Here is a 10808-nt window from a genome sequence, read left to right as displayed (position 1 = left end):
AAGAAATATGGATGCCTGGATCCCACCTAGAAATTCAGAATCAATTAGTCTGGATATGGCCTGGACATTGGGATTTAAAATAAAATATATATAGTAGTATTTACTTTTTTGGGGATATACGTTCTTATGAGTTTAACACATGTATAATAGACTCTTCTAACACCCATCACAATCAGTATACAGAACAATTCTAACAAATTGTTAGACAAGACAAGAAAGACGCTGGGTAGATTAAATTGTCCTGGTTCAATCTTTGAGATGAGACCCCAATTTGTCCTGGTTCAATCTTTGAAATCAGACCCCCCCCAACTCCACCTCCAGGCTCAGACTCTGGCTACTATGGATCTGTTCTTTGTCCCTATAGCCCCACCTTTTAAGAACCTCATGTAAATGGAATTATATGTATGTCATTTTTAGAACATTGGGATTTTAAAAAGATCTCCACATGACTCTAATGTGCTGCCAAGGTCGAGAACCACCGACATAGCCTGTATGGTTTATTCCTTCAGTAAGTGTGAAGGCTGCTTCCTTCTTAACTGAATGAGCAGGGACTTGGGATGGAGATCCTAAGAATATTCCAACACAAAATCCAAAAAGGCTTCCCAAAATCATTTTTAGAGGAAAACAGGTGATGCAAATTATCGAAAAGCTAGTCCAGATAAAAAAAATATCCTAAAATGGGATTGTTCTAGGAGCTTAAAAATAGGGAACAAGACTTTCTTGGCAAAGAGCAGCATCGGATGACATGCGAGAGCTCTGTCTCCTCTAATGGCCATACTTGAGGGTTTGCACATAGGGGAGGAAATAAGACACCATTCATTCAGTCCAAATGAGTAAATTATGATTGCCGCCAGATGTCCTCAGGCAAAAACGGAATTTCAAGCAAACGATAAAGCCTGTGTCGTTTTTTGTGGCACTTCTTTGTGAGATTGTCGCTGAACTACGATTATTACAACAGCGAGGTTCTAATTAAGGCACTGTGTACCCTGAGCCAATTCACCACGGGGGATATCTCAGATGGCTTCGAGGATAAAACTTATTGGTTTTTAGTGCATTCCTCTGTGTCAGGGGTTCAGGAAAGTGTTCCCCTGGAGGAATGACAGCATCCACCCGCTCCTTTATAAGCTAGTTGTGAAGGCAGGATTGCCTGCCTTCCTTGGACTATGACCCTATGTTCTTTTTTTATTTTTTTTTAAGATTTATTTATTTATGATAGACATAGAGACAGAGAGAGAGGAAGAGACACAGGAGGAGGGAGAAGCAGGCTCCATGCCGGGAGCCCGACATGGGACTCGATCCCGGGACTCCAGGATCGCGCCCTGGGCCGAAGGCAGGCGCTGAGCCGCTGAGCCCCTGAGCCACCCAGGGATCCCCCGACCCTATGTTCTTTATGCACCTTCCTCTCTTATTATTAAACCCTATCCTCAGGGAGCACCAGGAAGGGCATTGAAATTTAGACCTGAGTGGAGGGTAACTTTGAGGAGGCCCCTCGAGCCCATCAGCGTCCACCACACCATATGCAAATGTATTTTGGGGCGAATTTATAGTTGAGTATTTCCTAATGGAAGTAGAAGCCTCTCTGGGTAATGCTGGGAGGCCAGGAAGAAGAAAATTAAGCTTCATAATTTAATGTAACTGCCTCTTTTGGTTTTGTGAATTATATCAAGGGAGTCAGTGATATTGTAGATTTGAATTCACCTAAAAATAGCCAGACTGCAGACCTGAGACTGCAGAAGGTATTCTTCTGGCAACAGGGATACTAGTCTCTTGATAATAGAATAACTTGTAGACACTGTGTTTATTGAGAACAAATTGTGGTTTTCACCAAAAGTTTATGAGGGCTGGGAGCTTACTTGCTCCATTAAAGTCCTGACTTCAAGTCCTGAGACTCTGCATTTGAAGGCAAAGAACTCTTACTGTATTATTGTTGGTCCATTAAAAAATACATTTCTTTTTTTTTTCTCTGTGTGGGTCTCCCATTGGACTGAAGTTCAGGCTGGATGATTTTTAATTCATTTCCTTCTCAGTCAATATAATGGGCAAGTGTTGGGCAATGAAACAATAATTGAAATGGTCATCACCATCTGGATTGTTTTAACAAAAGTCAATCACATACTGTCTGGATGCTAGGGATCTGTTTGGTGGCTTAGCTATCGCCTCACTGCCAACAGTAGGTCTGGGCAGATACAGGTTCAGTTCAGTAGCCTGGGACCTCAGGGTTTTCCTCCTTCTGAGGTCTGTACTCTTGTGTATCAAGAAGCAGGTGATGGGTGCCCGGGTGGCTCAGTGGTTGATCATCTGCCTTTGGCTCAGGATGTGATCCTGGGGTCCTGGGATCAAGTCCTGCATTGGGATCCTCACAGGAAGCCTGCTTATGCCTCTTCCTATGTCTCTGTCTTTGTCTCTCTCTCTGTGTCTCTCATGAGTGAATAAATAAAATCTTAAAAAAAAAAAAAAAAAGAAGAAGCAGTGGTGTTGCAGCCCTCTATTGTCGATGGATGATAATGGTAAAGGCCTCAGATCAAAAGCCAGAGTGGGAAGAAGTGAATCTGATGTTCTCAAACAAGATTTAGAGTTTCCCAGCACAGACACTTTTGGCATTTTGTGCAGAAATCTCTCATGGATTGCAAGATATTGGCATACTTGACCCCAACCCACTAAATGCCACTCCAAGTCATCTTGAGAGCTCACACCTAACAAACAGTTAGCTAGCCAAAAACCCAATCAACAAATCCTGCTTCCATACACTTCCCAAATGCCTCAAGTGGGGAGTACTGAATATTAGAGAGAATTTCTGGAAAAGAAGACTATAGGGAATGATCCAAAATGATGAAAGTCTTTGTTTTCTTTTAAAGAGGTTGTTTTAATTTATTACAAAAGTTATTAAAAATTTAAGCAATATAAGAGTGTATAAAGTAAAAAGAAAATGTCTATAATACCCCTGATGACACATTTTAAAAAGATTTATTTATTTTGAGAGACAGAGCTTGGGCCCATGCAAGCAGGGGAGAAGGGCAGAGGGAGAAGGAGAGAGAGAATCTCAAGGAGAGAGAGAATCTCCATCTAAATCATCCAGCCTGAACTTCAGATTTTGTGTTGAGTGCGGAGCCCAATGCAGAGCCCAATGTCACGACCCTGAGTTAATGACCTGAGCTAAAAACTAAAAACAAGAGTCAGACATTCAACCTACTGAGCTACACAGGTGCCCCCTGATAATACATTTTTAGTAGTAAACAGTTAAAGACATGTCTATATGTGGACACAGCAATATTGTTTCAAGGAATCTGTTCCTTAGAAATGATATCACTGTTATGTAAAGATATATATATATATATATGAATGTTTGTGGCAGATTTACTTTAAAAGCAATGGAAAACAACCTGCATGTTCACTTATAGGAGAGTTGTTGAATAAGTTATGTTATGTACCATTAAAAGTGGCCAAAGTAGATCTAGCTATCATAATTCATCCCAGATACATTATTCATTCCAAATGTATTATTAAATGAGAAAGCAGGATATAAATAATTTTGAATAGCAGGATTCCTTTTTCATTAAAAAAATGTGTGTATGTATGTGTATGTGTATGTGTGTATCTGTATATGTGTATGGTTTAGACCCAGGAAAGAGATGTAGTGAATGGGCATTCTTTGGGGATGGGATTAGATGGGGGGAGAGAACTTGAGGGAGAAAGATGACTTTCTTCCTTGACATAATTTTAAAAATTATATTGCTGACTTTCAAATTTTTGTGACTTAAAAATGTTTTAGTAACACTTTTTGTTAAATTAATTTGGCCCTTTAAAATTATGAAATAGCATAGGAAGATCAAGCAGTTATAAAGCAGTCGAATATATTTGATGCATAGTAGACAATCAGTGGCATTTAGTGAAGTAAATTGGAAACGACAAATCAAACTGTGAATTTCACCTGGAGTTCTTAAAAGAGTAAAAAAAAAAAAAAAAAAAAAAAAGGCTTTCCAATTTGAGATAATTGTAGGTTCACATGTAGAAAGCATCTCATGTGTCCTACCCAGTTTCCCTGGTGGTAACATCAAGCAGAACTATGGTACAATATCATAACTTGCATATTGACATTGATAAAATACATGAACCTTAGATTTTCCCAGTTTTGCTTGTACTCATTTCATACTGTGCATTTGTATCACATGTGGAGATTTTGTATCCATGACTTCCAGTCAAGATACTGAAGAATTCATCACCATGAAGATCTCTTCGCTGCCCTTTATAATCACATGAATGTTCATAGCAATTTTATTCATAATACTGCCAAACTGGAAAGAATCCAGCCATCCTTCCAGGTGGCTAAACAAACTGTGGTACCTCCATCCATATTCCTCAACAAGAAAAAGGAATAAATTCTTGATGCACATAGCAACTTGGAAGAAACTCAATGGAGTTCTGCTGAGGGAATAAAGGCTAATCCCCAAATGTTCCCTACTCTATGCTTCCATCTCTGTAACATTCTTAAAATGACAAAATTATAGAGACAGAGAACAGATTACTGGTTGTCAGGGGTTAGGGATGGGGTGGGTAACAATCGAGACACATTGTGGTCACAAAAGAGCAAGATGAAGGATCCTGGTGGTAGTGGAACTGTTTTTAAGTACTTTTCTTAAAAAAAAATTGTAATATATCCTTTTTTAAAACAGAAGTAGGATCATTTTATATATACTTTTTTGAAATTAAGTTTTTTTCCATTTAATACACACTACCTATCTTTTCATAATGCAGGGGTATCTCATTTTAAAAAATAGTTACATATCATTTATAGGATAGATGTATCATAATTTTTAACTGGTCTCCTATTAATAGATTAGAAGGTTGTTCTCTATTGCAAATAGTGATACACATTTTAACAGTAAACTGTTATATAAAAATGTGTTTCAATAAGCATCTCTGTAGATACAGCTTCATGTGCTAGTATGACTTTGTAGAACAAATGCATAGAAGTGGAATTGTTTGGCCTGAAGCACATTTTAAATGTTGATATAGATTTGCCAAATCATTCTTTAAGGTATACTAATTTATACTCCCCTGTCTATTTCCATGTACTTACATATGAATTTTAAAAGGATAAAGGCTTGTTGGCCTACAGAAGTAGTAAAATCTGTTCAGAAATAGAAGCATGAGAGGGGTCAGGTTCTGTTACACCCAGGCCCATTCAATCAATAGGATCTCTGCCCAGCTTCGAGATCAAGGCCCATGGAAGCACCTCCAACTTTAAGAATGATCCAAATTATTTGTAGATTTGTATGAGGGTTTTCCAGAAAAAAATAGAACTGATAGGATGGAGGTACACACACGCAGAGAGAGAAGGGAGAGATTTACTATGAAGAATTGGCTCATGTCAGTACGGAGATTGAGAAGTCCCATAATCTGCTGTCTGCAAGCTGGAGACCCAGGAGAGTTGGTGGTGTATGTGAGTCTGATTCTGAAGGCCTGAGAACCAGGGGAACTGTTGGTATAAGTCCCAAGTGCGGCCCAGGAGGAGATCTATGTCCAGTTTGAGCAGTCGGGGGAGGGAATGAATTCTCTGTTCTGCCTTTTTGTTCTATTTGGGCCTTCAATGGATTGAGAGAGGCCTGCCCACATGGGGGAGGGCAATCTTCTTTAATCAGTTTACCAATTCAAATGCTAATCTTTTCTGGAAACACCCTCAGAGACATAACCCAGAATAATGTTTAGCCATATAACAGAGCACCCCCGGATTCGGTCAAATTGACACATAAAATGAATCATCACAAGGCCTATACTTGCCAAACCAGGAAAGTCTCAGTCCATCCCAACACAGAGAGAGGGCAGCACATTGAATGGCTCAGGACAATGGCTGGTCCATGTAATTTCCCAGAATAACTGCATGCTTGCTTTTGTCTTCTGCTTTGTGTTCAACTCCTGGCTCTCAGAGCCCTGACTCCATGGGAACTCAGTGTCTGAGGTTTTTCCTTTCAGTTGTGACGGCTTCTCCCGATTTCCCTCTTTGATTGACTTGACCAGTCTTTGGCCAAGTTTTGTGAGTCCACCTTACTGTGGTATCCCTGGAGCCTTGCAGGAGTGACTCACTCTAGATGCAGTTGAGCACAATGCTTAGGAGCACAGACTTTGGTGCTAGACCTGTCCAAGCTCGAGTCTCAGGGTTTTTCAGAGCACTGATTCCAAGTATCTAGAACCAGTATCTCACTGCTCTGGCTCCTTATGTGGCTGCTGCACTGCTGCCTCACTTCTTTTGCTGGGAAGCCCTGTCTCTGTTTGTGACTACCATGGACTCCCTCACACTCTGGCCTGTGCAAGGAGGAGCACCTCCTCTGTTTCCCCCCAGCATAACTCTAGCCAAGCTATGCTATGATCCTCGCAGGCCTGGCCCTGGTGTGTCCATATCTCCTGAGGAGACCAAGTCTTCCCAGGGCTGCACTGCTGATAAGCAAATACCTGGAAAAAGATGACACACACATCCCTCAAGAGCAAAAAAAAATTTTTTATTTAAGGATTTGAGAGTCAAAATAAAAATTTAAGGATAACTTTTGTAGATTTCATAGATGCAAGCATGATTAGGCTCCCAAAGAACCTAAGTGAACTTACTAAATAGAACACTTAACCCTGAGCCTAGATCACCTCCATGTGAATTATTTCCTGCATCTGCAGAAAACATCTCCATAGCTTAACAGGGCTCACAAAGTGGTCTCTTCCAGAACAAAGAGAAGTTCTATCTTGAAGAGAATTTTGTTCTTCACCATAACGTGCAAATACTTCTTGCAACATTGCAAATGCCAGCTTTGGGCCTTGGATAATTCAGAGCTGCCATTGTAGGGACCTATGCTGACCGTCTTTGGGCCCCTTGGAGGAGGCACACTCAGGCACTGAGTGATGTAAGCTATTTTCTGCCGCATGAGACCTTCCTAACAATCTTGAGAGATGAGGAGACCAGGAGTTACATTTTCCAGATGAAGAACTTTAGAGAAGCTAAATGACCGCACAGCTATATATAGTTGAACTGTGACTGGATTCTAGACTTTTGAGTCCCAATCTCAAAATTCACATCATAAATAGAGGTGATATCTACTGAACCCCCAAAAGGCCATCTTGAAGGCCAATCTTCTCAGCTTGTTAATAGTCTTTCAATACATTTCAAGTTTGGTAGAGTTGATTTCTTCTACTTGTGGTCAAGTATTCTGTGTGCTACTTAATATTTTCTAGCACATGCTGAGCTCAGTTAAGATGTACTGACTGTACTTGGACTTGAGTCAAATGATCTAACCCTCTGTTGGGAGCTTGAAGTCAAATGGTGGAGGTCACTGAAAACCAGGCTAAAGAGCTTGCAAACTAAGAATGTTTGAACCATGGAATAGTAATCATTTGAAAGTGAGAGACTCAAGCAATTAACTCATTCAAATTTAAAATTTATTTTAAAATTTATTTTAAGGTTTTTTATTTATTAGAGACAGAGAGAGCAGCGGGGAGGGGCAGAAAGAGAGGGAGGAGACTTCCGGCTGAGCAGGGAGCCCGATGTGGGGCTCCATCCTGGGGCCCTGGGATCATGACCTGAGCTGAAGGCAGGTGCTTAATCGACTGAGCCACCCAGGTACCCCTTCAATTTATTTAAGTAGATTTTTTTCTGGAGTTGATGGCATGCCTGGACATGTGTTCACATAGGCTGTATGTTCAAGCCTTTATACCACATTCCTCCCTGCAAGAGAATTGGACAACCAGAGGTGGGAGGATGCCGATTATTAAGCTTCAGAAACTTATGTTTGCATGTTTGAATCTGGAGATCAGAATTGGATATCTGGTTGGCCAAGTCCTGAGGGCTCCTCAAGGTCAGGTCTGGGATTTGATTTTTACCCTCCTTCCAAGCTGAGAACTTTGCCTGCTACTGTTTTGTGGAATCTGGCAGAAGAATCAAATCCCTTGAGTCAGAGATAAAGGGCTTTGTTATTCCTGACACATACTGATACTCAAAAATATTATTTCTTGTTCATCTAAAATTCAAATTTAACTGGGCACCCTGTACTGTTTTTTGCTAAATCTGGCAAGTTTCAGCACAGCACATTGCATGAACATCAGCAGATTTGTGTTCGTTGGTGGTCAAAGCCTTGCATCCCTGGCATGCCCAGCCAACCACGCAGGAACACAGGAGACCCATGGGGGCAGTGGCAGCTGCATTGGCAGGTGGCTGAGGAACTGTAGGCATCTGCGTGCTCCACAGCAGAAGTGTTTTTCAGTCATATTGGTGGGTGTGCGGGCTCCTGGCGACCTGAGCCAGCAGCATGTTTCCTCTCACAGCAGTGGCCATGTCTCAAGTAGCTGAGAGCCAAGTGTGGGCCTGAGGTTTTAAGGCCAGCTCTCTGATATTTGGGTAATAATTCTTTTTTCTTTTGCTCTCCTAGCCTTTCCCCACAGTCTTTTTTCTTTTGCCTTTGCAGCCACTATAGCACATTTAAAGCTAGCTCCCTGCATTAGATTTCTCTTTGAATTATTATTTATTTCTTTTTAAAAAGATTTTATTTATTTACTCATGAGACACACACACACAGAGGCAAAGACACAAGCAGAGGGAGAAGCAGGCTCCCTATGGGGAGCCTGAGGCAAAACTTGATCCCAAGACCCCGATCATGACCTGAGCCAGAGGCAAGATGCTGAACCACTGAGCCACCCAGGCCCTCTTTGGATTATGTAGAGTGATGCATATTTTCCTGGCTGGACATTGACAGATATACCTATGCCGGCATACTCTTACTTAATAAGACTGTGAGTATAGCCCAGTGCTCAGCATGTCATGGATGAATAAGAAATACACTTAAAATGAATTAAATTATTGCTGGAGATTCATAGGTACAGATACAGGGTAACATTATCCTAAAATAAATGGGAATCAAAAGCACTGGGGGATGTCACAGGAAAACCTTTTCAAGCCAGGTATAAAAAATGATGGTGTTCGAGAAGACATTATGTGTATAGTTTAGAAGTGTAGGCAGTGGAAGATAAGTTATTGGACTGTAAAAGTTTATTTTATTTTTAGTGCACTTTCATTCATAGTATTAATCACAGCATCAAAGTGTTATTCTCTTTTATAAATCTCCCCAAATGATGAAGTGAAATACAATATCACATTCACAGAAGAAAAGTATTTTAGTAGCGTGAGTATAAAAGTAAAATTGGATATTCTGCATTCATTGATTCAATATTTATTATGTGCTATGTGCAAAGTACAGGGTTTTAGGTATGTATTAAGTGACCTTTCAGATATAGTATGTCAGTGTACATGTAATGATTCTCAAGGGAATCTTAAGACATTCTTCTTGGAAGTGACGAGCTTGGTTTCTCAGCTTCTGTCAAACATAAATTGTCAGAACTGATTGAATGTGGGATGTGGGTTGAGAAGATTAGAGGCCAACTGGTATTTACATTATTATTTGGTTTGCTAATAAATATTGCTTTATTTCATTGCTCCTGTGTCAGGAGCCACTAGAAGAAGAACACTGCCTTTAATTACAAAAAGAAGATCCTGGAAAAATGTCTCACTCAAACTGTAGCTGGAGAGAACCTGCAGAAAGATTTAATGATTCCAAGTTGCTGAGTCTCTGATTTTAGGGATCAGTGGTTCAATGCTCATCCACAGAGTTGGGGCTAATTGCTACTCTTGTGTATCTCCCCATGATGGTTAATTTTATGTGTCAATTTGGGCCATGGAATGCACAGATATTTGGTCAAACATGATTCTGGGTCTGCCTGTGAGGGTGTTTTTGGATGAGATTTACATTTGAATTGGTAGACTGAGTAAAGCAGATTGCTCTCCCCAGTGTGGGTGGGCCATATCCAATTAGTTGAAGACTTGAATAGAACAAAAGGGCTGAGTAGGAGGGGACTCCTTCTTCCTGAGTGCTTGAACTGGGATTTTAGCCTTTTCCAGCCTTTAGACTCAAACTGAAATATCAATTCTTCTCCAGCTTGCCTTGCCTGCTGCAGATATTGTGACTTCTCAGCCTCAATAAATTCTCTCTGTAAACACACATACACATGTACACACACACACACACACACACACACATTGTATTGGCTCTGCGTCTTTGGGGAACTCTGACTAACATACTCTCTAAGTTGAAGTAACAAAGGTTCCTGTGGGGAAGGGATGCAAGGAATTTAAGAAAAAAGTTATTCTACCTTAAAGAACTTAAACTATGGGAGACAAAGAAATACAGAAAGTTAAATAACATAATTCAAGTAATTGCTCAAATATTAGCATAAAAGATGTCAAAATGCAGTGCAAGTGTCCCTCAAATGGAAGATACAAACGATAAATGCTTATCCTTCATGCAGACATCATCAGAGAAGACTTTTTGGAGAGTTGAGGTTGAAGATGTGTCAAACGGATGAGAAAAATAAGAGAAGGATTTCTAAGTGTGGATATGGGAGAGAAAATTGTAGCTTGGTACTGAGTAGAAAATTCTGGTAGAAATGTCAACTTGAGGTAGAGGGAAAGGAGACATAAGACTGAAATGCAGGCTGAGGAGATTGCAGGGGGCACTGAAAACTGGGCTAATGAGTCTAAATTAAATTAATAAGTTATGCATTGCTAATGAAGATTTGCCAAATCATCCTTGAGAAGAATCATTTGGTGGGTATAGTAGGTTGAATGGTATCCCCCCAAAGGATATGTCCACCCAGAACTTCAAAGTATAACCATCTTATTTGGAATAAAGATATTTGCAGATGTTATTAAGTTAAGGATCTTGAGGTGAGATCATCCTGGATTAGTTTGGAACCTGAATCCAATGACAAGACTCCTTATAAGA

The 10808-nt window shown here is 40.3% G+C and overlaps 1 long non-coding RNA gene across 2 annotated transcripts in view; it reads left to right on the top strand.

Annotated features, from left to right (window-relative positions):
- Window positions 1–424: 424 nt before the first annotated feature.
- LOC112670133 (uncharacterized) overlaps window positions 425–10808 on the top strand; it is a 40334-nt gene continuing 29950 nt past the window's right edge. For both annotated transcript variants that reach the window (XR_007405866.1, XR_003142784.3), the window contains exon 1: window positions 425–508. This is a non-coding gene — a long non-coding RNA (uncharacterized LOC112670133). The remainder of the gene's footprint in view (window positions 509–10808) is intronic.

Source organism: Canis lupus, chromosome 25 (assembly GCF_003254725.2).
Source record: "Canis lupus dingo isolate Sandy chromosome 25, ASM325472v2, whole genome shotgun sequence".
In the NCBI taxonomy this organism is placed as follows: Eukaryota; Metazoa; Chordata; class Mammalia; order Carnivora; family Canidae; genus Canis; species Canis lupus.
Note: the sequence above shows the minus strand (reverse complement) of the source record. Positions and strands in the feature narration are given on the sequence as shown.